Source organism: Camellia sinensis, chromosome 8 (genome assembly GCF_055761805.1).
Source record: "Camellia sinensis isolate YWXY chromosome 8, ASM5576180v1, whole genome shotgun sequence".
In the NCBI taxonomy this organism is placed as follows: Eukaryota; Viridiplantae; Streptophyta; class Magnoliopsida; order Ericales; family Theaceae; genus Camellia; species Camellia sinensis.
The window spans coordinates 19685868-19707049 of NC_138968.1; positions in this window are offsets into that span (position 1 = coordinate 19685868).

Sequence of the window (21182 nt, forward strand, 5' to 3'; positions counted from 1 at the left end):
TTCACCGGCGGGCGGCAACCTCGCCTTGGCCGCCCGCCGGATCTCAACCTAGTCTGCTAAAATTTTCTACCCATACCTTTCCATCACTGCCTAAATCCTCTCTCCTTCACCACCACTGCTTCCTAGTTGATGAATCTGTTGCTCCATCTGAACGGAAGGGCAGCTCTCTGGTTTCGGATTCCGGTTCAAGCTCGGACTGCCGGAGAGTTTCTTTCTCTCCAGTGAATCAGTAGGAAAGATACTAGACACAAACACAGCCCATCTCCTCCACCCAATCTTGTTTTAGGGATGCTTAAGAGAATTATTGTGGTTCTGTTGATTGGGTTGCTAGCATGGGCATATCAGACCATGTGCCCTCCACCTCCCAAAACCTGTGGCTCCCCAGGTGGTCCACCCATTACTGCACCAAGAATAAAGCTTAGGAATAGTTGAAGAACTTGGTGTGTATCTTGTGTCCGTTGACAGACTCGGGCTTTCTTCCATGGGTCTCTGATCTCGGCGGCGAATCGGTCCCATGGCCTCTTCCGAACGCCCCTGTACCTAATCCCCTTGTCTTCCGCCGCCGTGGTCGCCAGAGCTCTGCCGCGTCGCCGCCATCCCTGGCACCACTGCAACCACCATTGTTCTAGTGTCGCTGCTCCTTTGCCATCCGTCGTTGAGTTTGGATCGATAGCCGCTTCAACCGACAAGGTCACGCTCGCTGGTCCTGTCCCGTCTCCGATGAGCTCGAGCCGTGCCGGTGGGAATCTGCGCTCTCTGATCTGTTGAGATCTGAAATTCTGTGTCTCTCTTCTCCTCTATCTGTCTCTTTATATTTTTTGGGGTTTCTTGCTGGTCTGGTTGGAATGATTTATTCTATTTGTTACAGAGAACATCATCACGACAGGCATCACACCTCTCGGTTCCCCACTATCCCTTTTCATTTTTTAATTTATGTTATCTTTTTACTTTTCATCATGTTCGCACTCTCTTCAATCTTTTTTTTCTTTTCTTTTCTATATATACATACATATTTTTTTTATAATACCAACCCATCATTCCTACTTTATTTAATCAATCAGTCTGATTCCCCCTGTTGCCAGACCTATCATTCATCCCACTAGAGTCTCTAGAATATCTATATATATATATATATATATTAAAAACAAAAAAAAAAAAAAAAAAAAAAACCCGATCTTTCTCAACTATCCCATCCACACATATTGTTTTTTTTTTTTTTTTTTTATCTATTTTATTTCTTTATTTATTTTATTTTTTTTTTTTATTTTTCGAACAAAACACCAACACCAACATCACACCGCTGTTTTTCATATGTCCCATCCACAAATTTTTTATCTATTTTCTTTATCCATTGTTTTCTTTTATTTTATTTTTATTCTTAAACCCAATCACAACATTCCACAATCTTGTCATTTATTCATCTCAGGGATCTACCCCGATCACCGTTTTACACCACAAAAAAAAAAAAAAAAAAAAAAAAAAAAAAACAAACAAACAACAACAACAACAACAACAACACCGGCTTTGTTTACTTTTCTGCAGATGGCCACACACCGCCATCCCTTCTCTACTCTGCCGCCGGTCTCTTCTTCTTGCCTCCGTCTTGGCCAGCCCTTGACGGTGTTGCCTCTGTGTTTTCCACTCCACTGGGCATGATCACTACTCCCTGCTCCTCCACTGCAGCATATGGCGGCCCTCCAAATCGGAACATCACGGTGGCCTTCCGCTTCAGCTCCTTGTTTTCTGCCCTTAGCACGCTCATCTCTGCTCGCGCATCCTTATACATGCGTTGGAGCAGAGCCAGCTGGGAGTTTAAATGCTGCACCTCATTTGTCCTACTCTGCAGCCGGTTCGACAAGTTTGTGACCGCCGTCATGCTTTCCACACATGCCTTCAGAGTATACTGATTGGCCTCCACATCCGACTGCACAGCCATTTTTTGCTCCACCGACTGCATCGGAAAGTTCAACGGAGCAAACCCAGTGGTGTTTGGTTGAGGTTCACGGGACACCGCACCTGCTATCTCTCTTGTGGACTCGTTGAGATCGGGAAAGAGAGTAAGTAGACCACGGGACGACGAAGCCATTTTCTCTCGCAACAGAGTGTTACAGACTCTCTCTCTCAGCACAACAGTGTTACAGCCTCTCTCTCTCAGCACAACGCAGACTTCTTCAGAGGTTTCTCTCAGTTTCTTGTCTGAGCCTCTGCCTCGGCCTCAGCTCCGTCTTGGTTAAATAGCCGAGGCAGCCACGCGCATCGCGCGCCTTTTCTCGCCGACAAACTGGCACGCCTTTTCATGGCACGCCTTTTGATGCATTCGGGCACGCCTTTTGATGGCACGCCTTTTGAGGGTGCGGGCACACCTTTTGAGGGCACGACTTTTCAGGGCTCGATGTCTACATCCATGTATATTTTTTGGGCAGCCTATATACACACTCATACAGTGTCTTCTACACCGGTCAGCTTTATCAATCCCTTTGTTTCAACCTCAAATAGGTTTCTATCTTCACACCTATTTGAGTTTGAGGGGGGGTTATACCAGTATCATGTATAAGTCGCTCATGGCGCACTCCCTAAGTCGCCTCCTCGGTGCACCACCACAGCTGCTACATCGGTCCGACATGACCCCATAAACTGTCTTCTACAACGGTCTGACACGACCACACAGTGTCTGCTACATCGGTCCGACATGACCCCGTAAACTGTCTTCTACAACGGTCCGACATGACCCCGTAAACTGTCCTACTACATCGGTCCGACATGACCCCGTAAACTGTCTTCTACAACGGTCCGACATGACCCCGTAAACTGTCTTTTACAACGGTCCGACATGACCCCGTAAACTGTCTTCTACAACGGTCCGACATGACCCCGTAAACTGTCTTCTACAACGGTCCGACATGACCCCGTAAACTGTCCTGCTACAACGGTCCGACATGACCCCGTAAACTGTTTTCTACATCGGTCTGACACGACCACACAGTGTCTGCTACAACGGTCCGACATGACCCCATAAACTGTCTGCTACATCGGTCTGACACGACCATACCGTGTCTCCTATCCTGTTTTATTTATCAGTTTATTTTTCTGTTTTGTTACTCTCTTCAAACTCAAGTTGGTTAGTTCCTATCCTCCTTGAGTTTGAGGGGGGCTGTTAATGTACACCTCCTACACCACTAAAACCTACCACTACCACTACACACCTCCACTACTCCTCACCCACTCCACCTACCACCTCCACTTTACCTACTACCACCACTCACTCTACACCTACTACTCCCAAAACCTCTCTATATATAGGACTTGTAATATACAGATAAATATATCAATATACACAACATCAATACATCCATCAATAATAATACATCAATTTTAACAATACTAGCAAAAATTGCATCCATTGATTGAGAACAAATGAAAGTAATTGCAAAAACATGTACAAGTGGGTTTGTATTTGTACTATGATGCAAGTGTTAGGGATTCTATTTATACCTTCATATTTTTATTTGTTCTCACTTATTTGCAATTCCTCCAAAAAGTATTACGGGAGTAATAAAGCAAAAAATTTTACAGCGTTGTTAGGATTTCTTTGCACAAGGAAGAGAGATAGAAAAAACTTATCAGAGGACGATATCCAAAGCAAGCAATCACTCGCAGAATGACCCGATCAACATTCAAACGGAGATTAGGGTCGTTGGAAATCAAATCGAAACCAGAGAAAAAGAAAGAGAAACAAGAATCTTCTATTAAAAAATTCAAACAGAAATTGAATGAAAATAACAACCAGCAACAACATCCACGGAATGGAAAATCCAAACAGCGTGTTGGATATACACTTATTTATATGATGATAATTCTGAAAAGCATATATATATATATATATATATGTATGAGGGTATACAGTGGTTTGATGTTATTAGGAATGTTCCAGATATCAGACATGAACATAGTACAGGTTTGTGAAGATCATCAAGGTAAAGGGCTAGTGGTAGTGTTGTGTTCTTCTCTGTTCATTCTTCGATTCTCTGCGATGCCCATTCGATGTTCGAAGTTAGGGTTTCGGATCGGTTTTCACTACCTTGAGGATGAGGAGGAATTGGGGTTGTTGTTAGGCAGCAGCAACTGTTGTGCGTCGAAATAGATCCATTTTGATAATTCGAACCGTTTATATTTTAAAATATATTAAGTAAAATATACTTACAAAAAATCAAATTAATTAAATTAATTAGTTATCGTTTACTCATTCATCCACTCACATTTATATTCATTTTAATACTTTAAATCACAATTATTATTTATTTTTGTAGATACAAATATGAGTAGATAAATGAATAAACAATATCCGATTAACTTAATTTTTTATAAATATCTTCTATTTGATATATTTTAAAATATGAATAGCTTAAATTATTAAATAGATCCCGAAATGACCCTATTTTGATGCACTTCAATTGCTGCTGCATGGGCTACATAGCAGTAACCCCAACTCCGGATGAGGAAGGACAGTCCGGATCCTCTACCGTGTTTGTCTGTTGTGATTCCGTGTTAGGGGCCCTACAGGAATCACTACCGACAACTGGACTGCACTTCCTCATCCTCAAGTCAAGGCAGTGAAGACTGATCCGAAACCCTAACTTCGAACATCGAATCGGCATCGCACAGAATCGATCTACAAGCGATCAACATCACAACTTCGAACGCAATCAAAACAAAAATCGAAAATCCGATACAGAATTTACGCTTCAACAACTGAACAACGTCAGGGTTCAACACCTCATGCTTCATTCGATCGCCATCGCCGACCTTCACGGAACGAGAATGTCGCGCACTGTGAATCTGAGCGAAGAGAATTTGCTGCTCGATGTGATTCAGATCCAAATGGTACTGAAAACGGAAGAAACTAGTCGCCGCATCTAAGAAAGAAAAGAAAAAAAGTGTGAAGGAGAGGAGAGAGAGAGCGAATGGAATCCACCAGTTTTTGCATTGGATTGTGGTTGTAGTGGTGGTGGTGTGTGAGATGGAGAGGTAAATTAGGGCTTGGAAGATAAGAATCGAGACAGTCAAGATCTGAGCTCTCGTGGAATGGTATCGAACTCGCTTCTCTTGCTTCTCGTTAATTTTGCCGAGTTCTTCGAAGTTGTTCTTCAAATCATCGAGCTCCATATTGCAGTTGCAGAGATGGTATTCAATTCATCATCTTCGATTCTTTATAGTGTATTTATGTATGCAAACATGACGGTACAAGTTAAAAATGTTCTTCATTTCGAGGATGCTGCGAATGAATTTCTGGTGAATTTCCATAGTCACACTCAGTCTTTTCTTATTTTTATTCTAGAGTACGCTTTTCAATAAGGCCAATTTATGGGTGGTTTGGATGAACTAAATAAGTGTATTTTTTTTATTTTTTATGAAATATGAGTTGGTTTTGAAGTGATGTGATAGAAATGTAATATAATTTAAATAAGATGATGTGATAGTGACTTTTTAACTTTTTTGTGTTATGCCAAACTTAGCCTTATTAAAATTATCAAATCAAAGAGCTATGTGGGCCCCGTTTGTTTGGGATTATAGGGAGGAGATTGAGATTACTAATCTCTTGGTATTACTAATAGGGTGTTTGTTTTGAGAGATGGGAGGGGACTATTAGTCCCTTAGTATTAGTAGTCCCCTTGGAAGTGGGATTGATAAGGAGGAAGTAGAGATAGAATTAGAAAAATAATGACAGGATTAGAATTTTTTTTATTTTTTTTATATTGGAAATTTTTTTTTAAAATATAATGTTTAATTTTTTATATTTTTTTATTTGTTTTATTATTTTATATAAAAATAATTTAACAATTCCTCACTTTTAATCCCCTCATTAACAATCCCCTCACTAACAATCCCCTCACTATAAATCCCTTCCATTCTTTCTCTAAAAACAAACGGGCTCAAGTGTCATCTTCAACCCTCCACTAATTTGTTTAATTTAATTAGATAAATTACAAATATATCTGTTTACGAAAAATACAGATTGCTTTCCCTCATGTTTCTTTAAATTTATAATTACATAATAAATAATATTTTTTATAAATAAATCATAAAATTACTAAACAAATAATTTAATTTTATTACTATATAGGAGCACAGTTAGCTATTTAATTTTTTTATTAATTCTATTAAATATAAAATTTTGACAAGGGATATTTTTAATTTCAAAATTGCGGTGGCAATTGTATTTTATTTTTAGGCAAACCTCATGAGATATATTTGTAATTTACCTTTTAATTTAATTTTAAATCTAAATAAAAATTTGATTTGTATAATGTTTTCATTAATTTTTTTTGTTATAAAAAATAGAATTCTAAATTTTATTTTTCATCAAATTTAATAAAAAAAATCATTTTCAATATAAAAAATGTTAAAAATCGCAAATATTTTATCAAACATTCATACGAGTGTGGGTCTTATATGATGTGGGTCTCACATTCATGTAAATGTCTGGTAGAATTTTTGATAAACTATCTTTTAAATTTTATCACATTCAAATTTGGTTTAAAAAAATTTTTTGATGAGTTTTTAATTTAATAAAAAAATGATTCAATCTAATTTTATGGATAATTGATTAAATGATTGGAATGGGTTTTAAGTATTTATTAATTGGAAGAATTACAACTCAGTGTATTTTTGTACCCAAAAAAAATCAAATCAATAATAAAGTTTAAACATTAATAATTAAGTTGCCTTTTGGCAACTTGGTTTGTGACTAAAAAAGTATTAAAAAAATAAAATAAGGTAAAGAAGTTAATAAAATAAAATATAACATTTAAATCATAATCATTTCATTTTTTCTCTCACAATTATCTTATTTATATCAAAAAATTCAAAAATTCTTTCAAAAATAAACTAATTTAGTCTGGTCAAATTAACAAAAAGTTAGCAAGTCAAACTAAATTAACCCTTTCCAAACGAAATCAAAATCTATATATATGTTCACTAAAGTATCGTTTGAAAAGTGGGTTGACTTTTTAACTTTTTGGTTTTTTTTTTGGTTAAAAAGTTTGGTTTGAAAAGAACTTTTTGATTTTCTTAACTTTTTTTTATGAGAGAAGAGTGTAATAATTATGGATTGGATGTGATATTTTATTTGTTATGGCTAAAATAACTTATTTTGTCTTTTATAAAAAATAGCCAAAAAAAAAAAACTTCAAACCCACCTCCCCCAAACGGTGACATAATTTCCACTTTTTAATTCAAGGGGTTGGAATACAGATGAACAACCTTTGACAATAAACGCGTTAACTCGTGAGGACCAATTCAATACAGCTTTGCAAATGCTGACATATTTACTTGGGAAAGAAAGATGAGTTATCACTTGCTTCGACACTTCGACTGAGAGAGACTTTTTAATTTTAAGGAAAATTATGAATATATTTTTTGTAATTGTTTATTTAAATTATGAATATATTTTTTATTTAAAATATAAATTATTTTTTATAATTTTAAAAATTATATTTCATTCTTCATGCTTCTAATCATATAATAAATTATTTATTTTATTAATAAATTATTAAATTAATTAATTATTTTTAATAAATGTCATAAATATGTTTTAATTAACCATTCTTATAATTTTATTGTTGTATAAAAATTATTTAGGAATTTTTTTTGTTAATTATGTTAAATAAAAAATTCTGATAATGGAGTAGTTGTAATTTTCAGAACTACAAGGAGTAATTTATATTTTAAGCAAACCTCAAGAGTTGTATTTGTAATTTATTTGTATTTTTATCATATTTTATTTATGAGTTAATTACACTTGGTATCCGTATACTTTCATATATAATTTTATTCTAGTTTTTTCACTTTCAATTGTGACAATCAACTCCTCAATATGATATTATCCTTTTGTTCATTTACTATTAATGAAGTTGACAAAAATTTAAAATGAAAGGACTAAAGTGAGATTTTAGTGCAAGTGTAAAGATTAAAGTGAAGTTTTGATAAAATATTAGGGGTGGTAATGACATAAAAATGTCACATTTAGCTCACATGACAAGTTCCGTTAGCTTTATTAACGATAGATGTACAGAAAAATGACATTTTGCAACTTGACTTAAAATATAAAAAGTTGACTGTTATAATTAAAAGTGAAAGGACTAAAGTAAAATTACAAAAAAATAAAAATAAAAATGTAAAGGTGCTAAGGGTAATTAATTCTTTATTTATTTAGAGTGCTGCTATTAGCACCTGCCAAAATTCTTTGGACCCCCCATTTTATAATTTTTTTTTATTACAATTATACCCTAAAGTAAAATTACATTAACAGACATTATGAAATGGAACACCCACCTATCAATAATAACTAATACTCTATAATATTGGACACCCACCCACACCCCCACCTCCAACTCCAACTATACGTATTCTATGTTTGTAAACCCTAAACCTATTACTTTTCATAACCAATTAACATAAACCCTAAATTTATTATTTTTCATAATCATCTTAAATCATGAATGTGTCATCTTCATCACCATCATCAACACTATTGAACTTGAAAGTTTTGCTTCAAGTATAACGTATACTTCATCACTTATTTCATTGTGTAGAGCAATGGAGGACGATGACAACATTCTCGGTCGTTTATCTGTCTTGTATTAACATTCTCGGTCGTTTTTGTTTCGTTCGAACTGTTCGGTACTGGTTTGCTGACTGTTACAATTATGTTCGTGTAACGCCCCGACCCTTTACACGTCATCGATATTGTCCGCTTTGGGTCACACCCGCACGGATTTGTTCTTCCCAGTGGGTCACCCATCCTAGAACTACTCCAGCCTAAGCACGCTTAACTGGGGAGTTCTAATAGGGATTTCACCACTTGGGAAAAGGCCTCGATGCTATATAAGAGTCCAGGTTTTTACTTTTATAACCCAGAAACTCTCTCTCCATTCCCGATGTGGGACACCGGGGCCTTACAGTTCGGTAACACAGTACTGAACATAATCCTTTCGTTCAATACATAAGTTTCGAACATTAATGCAGATAGTCAGTTATGTAATTTTCTTTGTTAAACTAACTTAGAATGGAAAAGAGTGAATTGGAATGGATTTAAGTTATGTATTTTGAATAGATTTAATTCATGTTATTTTAAGTTGTGAATTAGAATGGATTCAAGTTACACAGTGATGAACAAATTTTGTTCGGACATACAGTGCTGACAGGATCATTATTGTTCGACAAAACAGTTTCTGAACAAAATACATTTTTTCGGCTACACAGTAGTGAACAAATTGGGTGGGTGTGCTTTTCATTATGAAAATATGGAGATTAGTTTTCTATTCTGAAAATATTATGGAGATTAGTTTTCCATATATATACATTATTTTCTATTCCTACAATTCGCATCAATCTTTACTTTCTCATCTGAATTCCCAATCAATGGCAAATTCCAAAGAGACCCACGTCGTCGAAATCCTAATCGACGAAGAACACCAACTCCACAAGTAAATGCATTGTGTTTTCAGGAACCACTTTTTAGATGTGGTTAATGTTGGAGAGAGAAGAGAGAGAAAAAACTAGGGTTTTGAAAGGGTTTTGAAAGAGAGAGAGAAAAGAGAGAGAAGAGAGAGAAAAATCTCCACTTTCTCATATGAACAAAAGGTGTTTTGAGAGAGTGAGAGAAAAGAGAAAGAAGAGACATCACTGATGAGGAGAGAGAGAGAGAAGAGAGGGAATTGGAATGGATTCAAGTGGGTGTGTATTTCATTGTGAATATGGGTAGATTTAGTAATAAGTGGGGTGTCCAAAAAAATATTATTAAAATTTAGGGTTTAGGGTTGAGGTCCAAAAAAATAGAGGGTCCAAAAAATTTTGATAGGTGCTAATAGCAGCACTCTTTATTTATTATGTTATGTGTTGTGATAACAACTGTGAGTATTTGAAAGTTATTCAACTAATTAATGAGATGATAGTTTGTTTATTTTATAATTCAATAATGTTAGAGATCTTATTTTTGAAGTTTGTAAAACACATGTAAATCATATAACTATTTCAGTGTTTTTGACAAAAAAAAATTATATTTCTAGCACTGCTCTTTATAATTTCATAATGAGCAATCTATTTTCAAACTATACATCTTTTTTTTTGAAGATAAATTTGAAAAAAATATTTGGATGTAATTGTTGAATCAATCTAATTTTTTTTGAAAAAATGTTTGGGAACTCTAAAATATAAGCTCTAGAGAATAGACTCCACCTATTGATGTGATGTTTTGGTCTTGATTTTTCTTTCTTTTCTTTTTTTAAAAAAAATAAAATTTCACATCATTAGAGTTGAATTAGAACTCTAAACTTAGAGAATGTATCATTGTTTTTTTTTTAAAATTGATAACTTACATACAAAAATTTATAGGGCTATTCAAAAATCCGTTCAAACTGATAATCTGAACCGAACTAGGCCAAACCGTACGGTTTGGTTTGGTTATATCAAGAACCGGTTCGGTTTCGGTTCAAGAAATATTGAAAACCGTAAAAACAATTCGGTTAATGGATTTTATGAAAAAAATCACAGTTCGAACCGAATTTTAATATATATATATATATATATATAAAATATTTAATAAACAACAACCATGCATAAGTATTATTTAATAAGATATATATAGATATATATATATATATATAAAATATTTAATATTATCATATCAAGTTTTATTTTTATTAACTGATTTTTTGTAATTTAATGATATTAGGATGATATAGATATGTAATATTGAGCAATGCCTTAATATTATTAGTTTTTATCATGAGTTAAATTGTTAACACCATAAATCTGCAATTTTTATTATTATTTATTATTTATATAATTGCAGGACACGTGGCATCCTCTTATTCATTTGGAAGTTAAAGGAAGTTATAAAGATAATGGAGAATATGAAGGACAAAGTGGATGAGTGGGAGGACAAAGTGGATGAGTGGAATGACACATGCCAAGACAAGAATGAAGATGGAAGAAATGGGTAGTTACTAAGTAGTTATTGCTGTATTTTTTCTTCTATAAATAGCCATTAATGGCTACATTGTAAAGGATCCAGAATTCATAATCAAAGATACTTGATTTCAATATTTCTTGTCATTTTCCTTATCTTAGGAGTAGTTTAACATAGATTTATATTTCGAAGCATTTATTTTCAGTATTTCCATTTCGAAGCATTTTATGTACTTTCTTTTCGAAGCATAGGAGTAGAGGTAAGTATTTATTACTTCGATTGTTCACTCAATCGTCTTTCTCCGTTCCCCATTCTTCTTTTAATTTTTCTTTTCTTTACACTTGGCAATCTTGAAGTCCTCTTCGTTGAGGCAAAAGAACCGTCAACACAATCGCTTGATAATTGGCTTGAATTTAATCTGTAAGGATTTTTCAATCCTTGCTGGCACGCTCGCATTTATGATATTTTCCTTCGTAGGAAAAATAAGCCAACATTTTAGCCAACATTTTTTGGCACGCCCAGTGGGACGTCAAGTGTAATAAATGGAAAATGAATTGGATTTGTCCATTTCAAATAGTCTAGATGAAATTTATTGGCGTAAACAAGAAATTTTGGATCTTCAAAAAGAGATCCATTTTCTTGATGAAATAAATTTTCATCCCTTACAATATTATTTGGTGGAAGAAAAAAGACACCATTTAATTGGAGAAATTCATCAACTTGATATGGAAATTCGCCAATGGAATGATGAGTTATCAACTCTCACTACCAAGTCTTTAACTGAGGCCTTAATGGCCGGAATTGGTGAATTTTTTCAGAATTTTTCCTTGGTTAAAAATAGCAAAAGCAAAGAGTTGATTTCATCAATGGCTCGGGGGGTTCAAGAATCCGTTTTTAAAGAGCCAAATTATGAAATTAACATAACGAAAGAGCATGTTTTTGAGCCAAATTTGGCTAAGAATGATGTTTCATACATGGCTCGGGGGGTCCAAAAATCAATTTTTAGAGAGTCAAGTCATGAAAATAACATTCTTATGGGGGATTTTCATAAGCCATTAATGGCTAACATGGAAAAACAACCTACTTTGCCAAAGAATTATGAAAATCAATTCGGCGAAAGTCATGTTTTTAAAACAAACATGGTCAAGGATAATGAACAAGCCACTGTTCATGAATTCAAAATTTTTGACATTTTTCAAAATGTCAAAAAGTATGAATTTTCATGGTCACACTATACCATGACTTTTGGTGTTCAAAATCCTTTTTGGATTTGTGGTTCACATCAAAATATAATTTTTATGATGTGGCTAATAAAATTAACAAATTGTTCTTATGAGTTCGAAGCACTAAGAACAAGGGATAACCATTTAAAATGCATGAATTTGGCTAGAAAAAGCCTGTGCATTTAAATAAATGGTTGAAAATGGCTTATCTTTTCAAATTGATGGCCAATTGTTTGTATGTACACAATCAAAGCATCGAAGATACATTCGAAGCATCAAGAGTTGTTTCGAAGGTTGATTACTCTACTTTCGAAGCTGTATAAAGCTTTGAAGATACATTCGAAACATCAAGAGTTGTTTCGAAGGTTGATTACTTCACCTTCGAAACTGTATAAAACTTTGAAAACTTTCGAAATGTGTACATCTCTTCAAATATATGTAAAATGACAATTAATTAGTTGTCGAATAATGCCTATTTTTGGCATCATAAGTTGGCTCGAAGAACAATAGTTTTGGTGTCTTCGAAGAAATAATAATTGGTTCGAAGCACAAAATTAATATTTCCATTAATTATGTGTGAACCAGAACATATAAGCTTTGAATAAACCACAATGGTTGGCCAAAAACAGCTTCGAAAGCCGTTTTGCCATAAGTTGCTTCGAAAGCTGTTTTGCCATAATTTTGTAAGCTTCGAAGCTCTCTATCTTGCATCAACAACAGCTTCGAAGAAATAATAATGGTGGTTGTGAACCTTCGAAGCTTTGTCGAGTATTTTTGAGGATGTAATTCGTCTTTGGTCGGTTCCATCGACCTTCGAAGAATGATTTTGGTCCTTTATATCACTTTCGAAGCTTGTTACTAGTCATAATTCGAGTCATCTAGTCATAATTTCATACTCATTCGAAGCACTTTATTGGTGTTGTTACATCATTCGAAGCACTTTACTGCTTAGGTTAGTCATGTGCTTGGTTCGGCCCTTCAAAAATTCAAGTAAACATCATTTTTAAGGGCCGCGGGGGGTAATGTTAACACCATAAATCTGCAATTTTTATTATTATTTATTATTTATATAATTGCAGGACACGTGGCATCCTCTTATTCATTTGGAAGTTAAAGGAAGTTATAAAGATAATGGAGAATATGAAGGACAAAGTGGATGAGTGGGAGGACAAAGTGGATGAGTGGAATGACACATGGCAAGACAAGAATGAAGATGGAAGAAATGGGTAGTTACTAAGTAGTTATTGCTGTATTTTTTCTTCTATAAATAGCCATTAATGGCTACATTGTAAAGGATCCAGAATTCATAATCAAAGATACTTGATTTCAATATTTCTTGTCATTTTCCTTATCTTAGGAGTAGTTTAACATAGATTTATATTTCGAAGCATTTATTTTCATTATGTACTTTCTTAGCATTTTATGTACTTTCTTTTCGAAGCATAGGAGTAGAGGTAAGTATTTATTACTTTGATTGTTCACTCAATCGTCTTTCTCCGTTCCCCATTCTTCTTTTAATTTTTCTTTTCTTTACACTTGGCAATCTTGAAGTCCTCTTCGTTGAGGCAAAAGAACCGTCAACACAATCGCTTGATAATTGGCTTGAATTTAATCTGTAATGATTTTTCAATCCTTGCTGGCACGCTCGCATTTATGATATTTTCCTTCGTAGGAAAAATAAGCCAATATTTTAGCCAACATAAATATAATCAGTTTGAGTAATTATTTTGCTAATATTAACAATTTATTCTTATAAATAGAAATTTTTGGAACCGTAAATCAAACCGCAACCGAACCGTTATTACGGTTTCGTTGTAGTCCGATTTTACTAGTGTGATGATTTGGTCTGATTCTCAAAATTACAAAACCTTTAAGATCGGTTTGGTTCTTAAATTTTTTCAATACCAAACCAATCCGGACCGTGTACACTCCTAAAACTTTATATAATGAACTATCAAAGTAGACCCACTGCCCCAACCGAATGGAACTAGGAGATATTGGAAATAATTTTAAAAAACATGAGGAATATCGGTGGAAAATTGAAAAAAATGATAAATACATGATTTTTTTTTAAACTATACATCTTTTTTTTTTTTTTAAATCTATTTTAAAACCATACATCTTTTTTTTTTGAAGATAAATTTGAAAAAATTATTTGAATATAATTGTTGAATTAATTTAATTTTTTTTAAAGATAACTTACATATAAAAAATTATAAATTTATAGAATAAACTATCAAATAGACCCCACTGTCCCAACCGAATGGAACTAGGAGATATTGGAAATAATTTTAAAAACATGTGGAATATCGGTGGAAAGTTCAAAAAAATTATAAATACATGATTTTTTTTTTTATTTTACATTTTGGCTTCTCCATTTTCTCTCTTTCCTCTCGTTTTGCTACCCCAACCACCATCATACCCTATCGACCATCACCACCGCCATCCATCTCCAGTCACCCTAGTTCTTTCCCCCTACCTCACCAACTCCAAGTCATTTCCTCATTCCACTACAAACCTGTTCCTCCATCCTCTACTATACTACTATAACCTCTTCCTCCTTGAAAAGCCACATGACCTTTTACCCATTTGAAAATCCACTGTGACAAGCTCCCATCACTGTGACAACATCTTCTTTAGAAAACCATCATCAAGAAAAGGCTTTGATCTGAATCTCCCTATCTCATTTCCCTTTTTTTTTATTGTTGGTATTGTGGTTGAAAATGTTGGTGATTGGGAATTATGATGGTTAATTAAGATGGTGGCAAAAGATGAAAGAATGCGGGGAGAGGTAGGTGGTGGCAATTGAGAAATGGGTTAGAAGTGTGCAAAAGAGGTAGAGAAGGCGATGGAAGCTTGGGATAGGGTTGGCAGTGGTATGTTTGAGTAGGGATAGGGTAGCTGGCGGTCAAGGAGAGTGTCGAGGGAGAGAAATGATAGAGAGAAATAGGGAGGGGCATTTTTGTAACTTTAATGATGGATTTTACATTTTTGCAATTTTTTTTTATTCTCCACATTCATACAATTAATTGTCCCAAATTTATTTTTCTATGATTTTGCCAAAAAAAAATTTGTTCAACGATCCCTTGATGAAGAGGTTGTTCACATTCAATTTTTGAGTCTATTGTAGAGAAATTATTCTAGTATTCTTGGAGTAAATTTAAATAGTGCTTCAAATTAATATCTATTGGTTTAAATGATAAAACTTACTATTTTTGTATTAAAATTTTAAAAGACAATGCAAAACATTTCAATTAACAAATAATTAATTTTTTGTTAACGTATGTTATATTAAGAAATTTGAAAAAAATATATTAATTTGATGCAAAAAGTACGGATAATAAAATATAAATAATGTTTTTAAACAATATCTTAAAGATATATCTTTTTTTTAAGTTTAGGGTTTGATCCCGATAGCAAATAAAACTCTAATTTTTTAATTATTTTATAAACTCTCAATTTTAAAATGGTATCAACTCTAATAATTTGTTAGTTATAACTAACAGGGATCATTTAGATAATTCAACCATGTCAGTGATGCTGAACAGTAGCAGTGGCTATGAATTAAGGAAGGAATGAGATGGGTGACAGTGAACTTAGGGAAGAGAAGAGTAGTGTTGGATGACAAAAACAAATAGAAATGGTAGTGGGTTGGGGAAGAGGAGAGGCGATGATGGACGAGAGGCTTAGTTTGGGAAGATTAAATAAGTGTACTTTTTGACTTTTTATGAAATATGGGTTGGGTTTGGATTATGTTTGAAATGATGTGTTAGAGAGGTGATGTGACTTAAATAAGATGATGTGACTTAAATAAGATAGTGACTTTTTGACTTTTTGTTTTTTTTCAATCATGCCAAACTTGGTCTAAAAGTTGGAGGTGACTGGCAATCGTAATAATGGAGGAAAAAAAAAAAGTGATTAAATTGTCTAAATTATTTATTTTACATTAGCTATAATTATGGGTACAAAGATGGTTAAAATTGATATAATTTTAAAAGTTTAAGGTTTAAATTAAAATAATTAAAAAAATTAGGACTTAATTTATTAATGAGGTGTAACCTTGAATTTTTTTTTTTAATTTCTTTCCAATTATTATTATTGTTATTATTATTTTTTTAAATTTTAATTAGTATTTGGAAACATCTAAGCCACACTTTTTAAATTTTTTTTCTTTAGTTATATTTTTTGAAAATCATGTCAAATTTTTTTATTTTATTTTTTCAACCCGTCTTGTGTAGATAAATTTAAAAAGTAATTTTTTTTGAAAAATAAAAAAAATTGTTTTAGCTTTTTGAGGCTTTTTCCAAACTAAGCCCCTATACTAATTTATTTCCCAAACTAAAGCCTACTTTTGCGGAATTTCGCAAACTAAGCTGGAGCGCGTTTACAAAATACGTTTTCAAGATTTTTGTGGTCTAGCCAGACAAAATAAACAAAATCATGAAAACGTGTTTACAAAACGTGCTTTTAATTAAGGTCGCGCGTTTACTAATTATCTCGTCAATTAATAAAACGCAATTGAAAAACGCACAACATGAAAACGTGTTTTGAAAATACGCTTTCAATAAAAAAAAAAATTATATAAAATGATCACTTTTTTACTTTAATTCTTAATTTTTTTTTATTCTAGGGTTTAGGGATAAAATTTATTTATTTTTATTTCAGGATTAGGGTTTAATTTTTAAAAAAAATTTATTTTTTATTTTAAGATTTAAAATTTAAGGTTCAGGACGTTCATATTCTAATTAAAGTGATACGTGTGCTGGTGCAAATCTTGACATCAGTCTTTGAAAGTTATTCTGTCCATAGAGGTTGGCACTGTATTTGACAATAGGTAACACTTGAATTCAAAATATTTGTGTTTTCTTCAAATTCTGTGCAATTTTGTGTTAATATGAGAATAAAATTGTCTTTGAAAATTGGTTGACCTGTTTAGGTAACAAAAGAAAGGATAGTTTTTGGTTCTTCGGAGAAATTTCGAATGAAATAGAATTAACTTTGTCTGCCAAGTAAATGGAAGTATAAACAAATGAAAATGATTCGTATTGAGATAGTTTGAATTAGCAATAAGATGGACTTCATATTGGCAGTTAACGAGATTTATAGCAAAAAATTTCCTGCACTGAACACAAGTCAAGATGTAGGAAAGTACTTTGCATGGACTAGTTAGCTTGTTTTCATAAACTGTTTCCATATACAGCCAAATACAAAACAGAGACCTTATTTGTGAATTTTACTTTTATTCTGCTTCCTGTATTTTAATCTTCGAAATCTGTACCAAAACTTCCACGAGTTTTGTTGTCAGGGCAATGGTAGGTATTATGAAAAAAAATTTATGAAAATGATTATGAAAGATTTATGACCCTTGAATTATACTTAAAATGAAACACCACACACTAATCAAGATAAGGATCATAATGTTGGAAAAAAATGGTTTAATATAGGCATATTTTTTAGCCCAAATTTGAGAGGGCCCCAAATGTCGAGTGGGCCCCAAACGTCTTTTGGGATGAGTCCGAAGAGGTGAAATGTTTCTTGCCGCGTGGCAAGTCACACGGTAAAGACGGCACGTCAAAACCATTTATGAGTGAATTGGAAGGTGACGTCGTTTTCGGGTCTAACATTAATTTTTTAGATAAAATTCATTTGAATTTTTTCAATAAAAATTATTGTGGGAATTTAATTTAATTCTAAATTCAAATTTTGGGTTCCTGAGTGGTTTCCTGAAATTTGTAATTAAGGCAATTTAATTTAATTCTAAATTCAAATTTTAGATTCCTTAGTGGTTTCTTAAAATTTGTACCTCTTTATTTATTTATTAAACTATTCAAATAATTTAATATATACATACATATATATGTATATATTCAAATGGTTTAAATAATAAAGTTTCAACAGTTCTTTAGCTGCTACACTTTCGGAACCTTCTTCAAATTGGTTGAAATTTTGCAACGGACAAAACAACTATAAATAATGTTGCACCTGTTCATTTATTGAAGAACATTTTCACTTCTTTGTGAAACTTGTTCGGGGCTAAGGTTTTTTGCCTATATATACTGCTATGATTCCAGCGGTCTGGGTCGGGAAAAAAAATAGCCGGGAAAAAATAGTCGAAAAATTCAGTCTGTTGTTTTGTCTCATTGCTGTCCAATTTTTCTCTAGTGCATTTATTCTTCATATTTAGTTTTAGAATAAATTAAAGAGAGTATAGATCACAGGTTTGATTCGCCGAACAAATTTGTTTGAAGTGCTTCTACAGATTTGTGAAAATCATTGTATCCTGGGAGATAGACGCCACTCAACCGTAAGCACCGTAGCAGGGCGAATCAGTCTTAAGGATAGAGTGTCACACACTTGACTTGGTCTTGAATTATTTATTCGGTTCAACGAAATAAATTCTGTAAGATTTATTTTATTTTGCTTGATTATTTCAAGTTATTTTATTTTACATAGAAAATTGTACCAACAATCTTAAAACAGATTCGAATTATTCTATTTACAGAATTTTTCGTTTGTTTCCCTTTTTCATTCTTCGTAAATAATTTCGGAAGAAAATTATTTTCTGTGGATTTACAAAATAATATTCTGGTTGGAAAAACAAATAGTATTTATATGCTATTTGACAGATAGTAGTAATATACTGTCTCTTTTCTTTGACAACAACTAGTAGTACGATACTGGTGTCATTAACAATTCAAAATATATTTTTGTGAAATTTTTTTAGAAATTAATTTTGGGTTTTAGAAATTATTTTCTGAGTGTTCATTACTTAAAATTCTGTTTTAGTATTTTAATTATTGAAGTGCTACAGAAATTAATTTTCTGTGTGGAATTAATTTGATTGAATAAAATTTTATTTTATTTCCAAATTAATTGAAAAAATAAAAGTTATATTCTTATTTCTTTTATTTTACAGAATTTAATTTCCTGTGTGGAATTAATTTGGTTGAATAAAATTTTATTTTATTTCCAAATTAATTGAAAAATAAAAGTTACATTCTTGTTTCTTTTATTTTTACAGAATTTAATTCTGTGCATTTGGTTTAATTTTTTGTGTAGTGTAAATTCTAATTATAATTTGTTTTATAAATTAGAATTGATGGCTACTGAAACTAATGCCCAAACAAGTACTATTGTGGTGGTTGCAATTGCACCAACCCCCTCTCCTGTGATGACAGTACCAAGAAATCATGGAGAGAAGCCAGAGAAGTTCTTAGGAACTGACTTTAAAAGATGGCAACATAAAATGTTGTTCTATCTTACAACTCTGAACCTGGCTCGTTTCTTCCGTGAAGATACTCTTATCTTGAAAGAGGATGAAACTGACCGGCAAGTGGTTACTGCAGTTGATGCTTGGAAACATGCCGATTTCCTTTGCCGGAACTACATCTTGAACGGACTTGACAACACATTATACAATGTCTACAGTCCAATCAAGACAGCAAAGGAATTTTGGGAATCGTTGGAGAAAAAGTACAAAACGGAAGATGCCGGTTCAAAGAAATTTGTGGTTGGCAGATTCTTGGATTTTGTAATGGTTGATTCAAAAAGTGTGATCGGCCAAGCTCAAGATTTCCAACTCATTCTGCATGACATTCACGCAGAAGGCATGTCTCTCAGTGAATTCTTCCAAGTTGCAGCCTTAATTGAAAAATTACCAAAAGGTTGGAAGGAATTCAAGAACTACCTTAAACACAAGCGCAAAGAAATTTCTATGGACGAATTAATTGTGCGTTTGAGAATTAAGGAGGACAATCGCAATTCTAAAAAGCGGGCTGGTAAGCATCCTATGGAGTCTAAGGCAAATGTGGTGGAACATGCTTCAAAAACCAAGAAATGAAAGTTTTCTAGAGAAAGTTCATCACAAGGCTCTAAAGGGGAGGTAATAAAAAGTACAAGTTTAATGGCAAATGTTACACCTGTGACAAAGAGGGATATCAGGCCAAAGATTGCCGTAGTAAAGATAAAAGTAAAAGAAGAACAAGCAAGAAGCCTGCTCAAGCCCATATGACCGAAGTGGATAATATTTCCAATGGTGTCGAAGACATTAATCTTTCTGCAGTTGTTTCCGAGGCAAATCTTGTCAGAAATCCTAAAGAATGGTGGGTAGACACTGGTGCTACTCGCCATATTTGCGCCGACAAAAAGATGTTCACATCTTATTCTTCAGTGGACAATGGTGAACAACTTTTTATGGGCAACTCCTCAACTTCCAAAGTTGAAGGATAAGGAAAGATTGTACTCAAGATGACATCTGGAAAGGAACTCACTCTCAATAATGTGCTGCATGTACCGGACATTCGCAAGAATCTTGTTTCCGGATCATTGTTGAGTAAAAATGGGTTTAGGCTAGTATTTAAGAGTGATAAATTTGTACTTACTAAGAATAGGATGCATGTAGGAAAATGTTACATGTCTGATGGCCTGTTCAAGTTAAATGTAATGACCGTTATACCCTCAGTTATTAATAATACTACATCTTCTTCTTACTTGCTTGAGTATTCAAATTTATGGCATGGTAGACTAGGACATGTTAATTATGGATCTTTGCATAGATTAATTAATATGGAATGTTTATCTAAATTTAACATTGATTCAAATCATAAATGTGAAATTTGCGTTGAAGCAAAATTATCTAAAACTCCTTTTCATTCAATTGAAAGAAGTACGGAACCACTTGAATTAATTCATAGTGACATTTGTGATTTTAAATCAATTCAAACTAGAGGTGGAAAAAAGTATTTTATCACTTTTATAGATGACTATACTAAATATAGTTATGTTTATTTAATTCAAACCAAGGATGAAGTTTTGGAAACTTTCATTCAATATAAGAATGAAATTGAAAATCAACTTGGTAAGAAAACCAAGAAACTTAGAAGTGGTAGAGGTGGTGAATATGAATCACCTTTTGGTGAGTTTTGTAAAGAACATGGAATAATTCATCAAACCATCGCTCCTTACTCACTGCAGCAAAATGAAATTGCTGA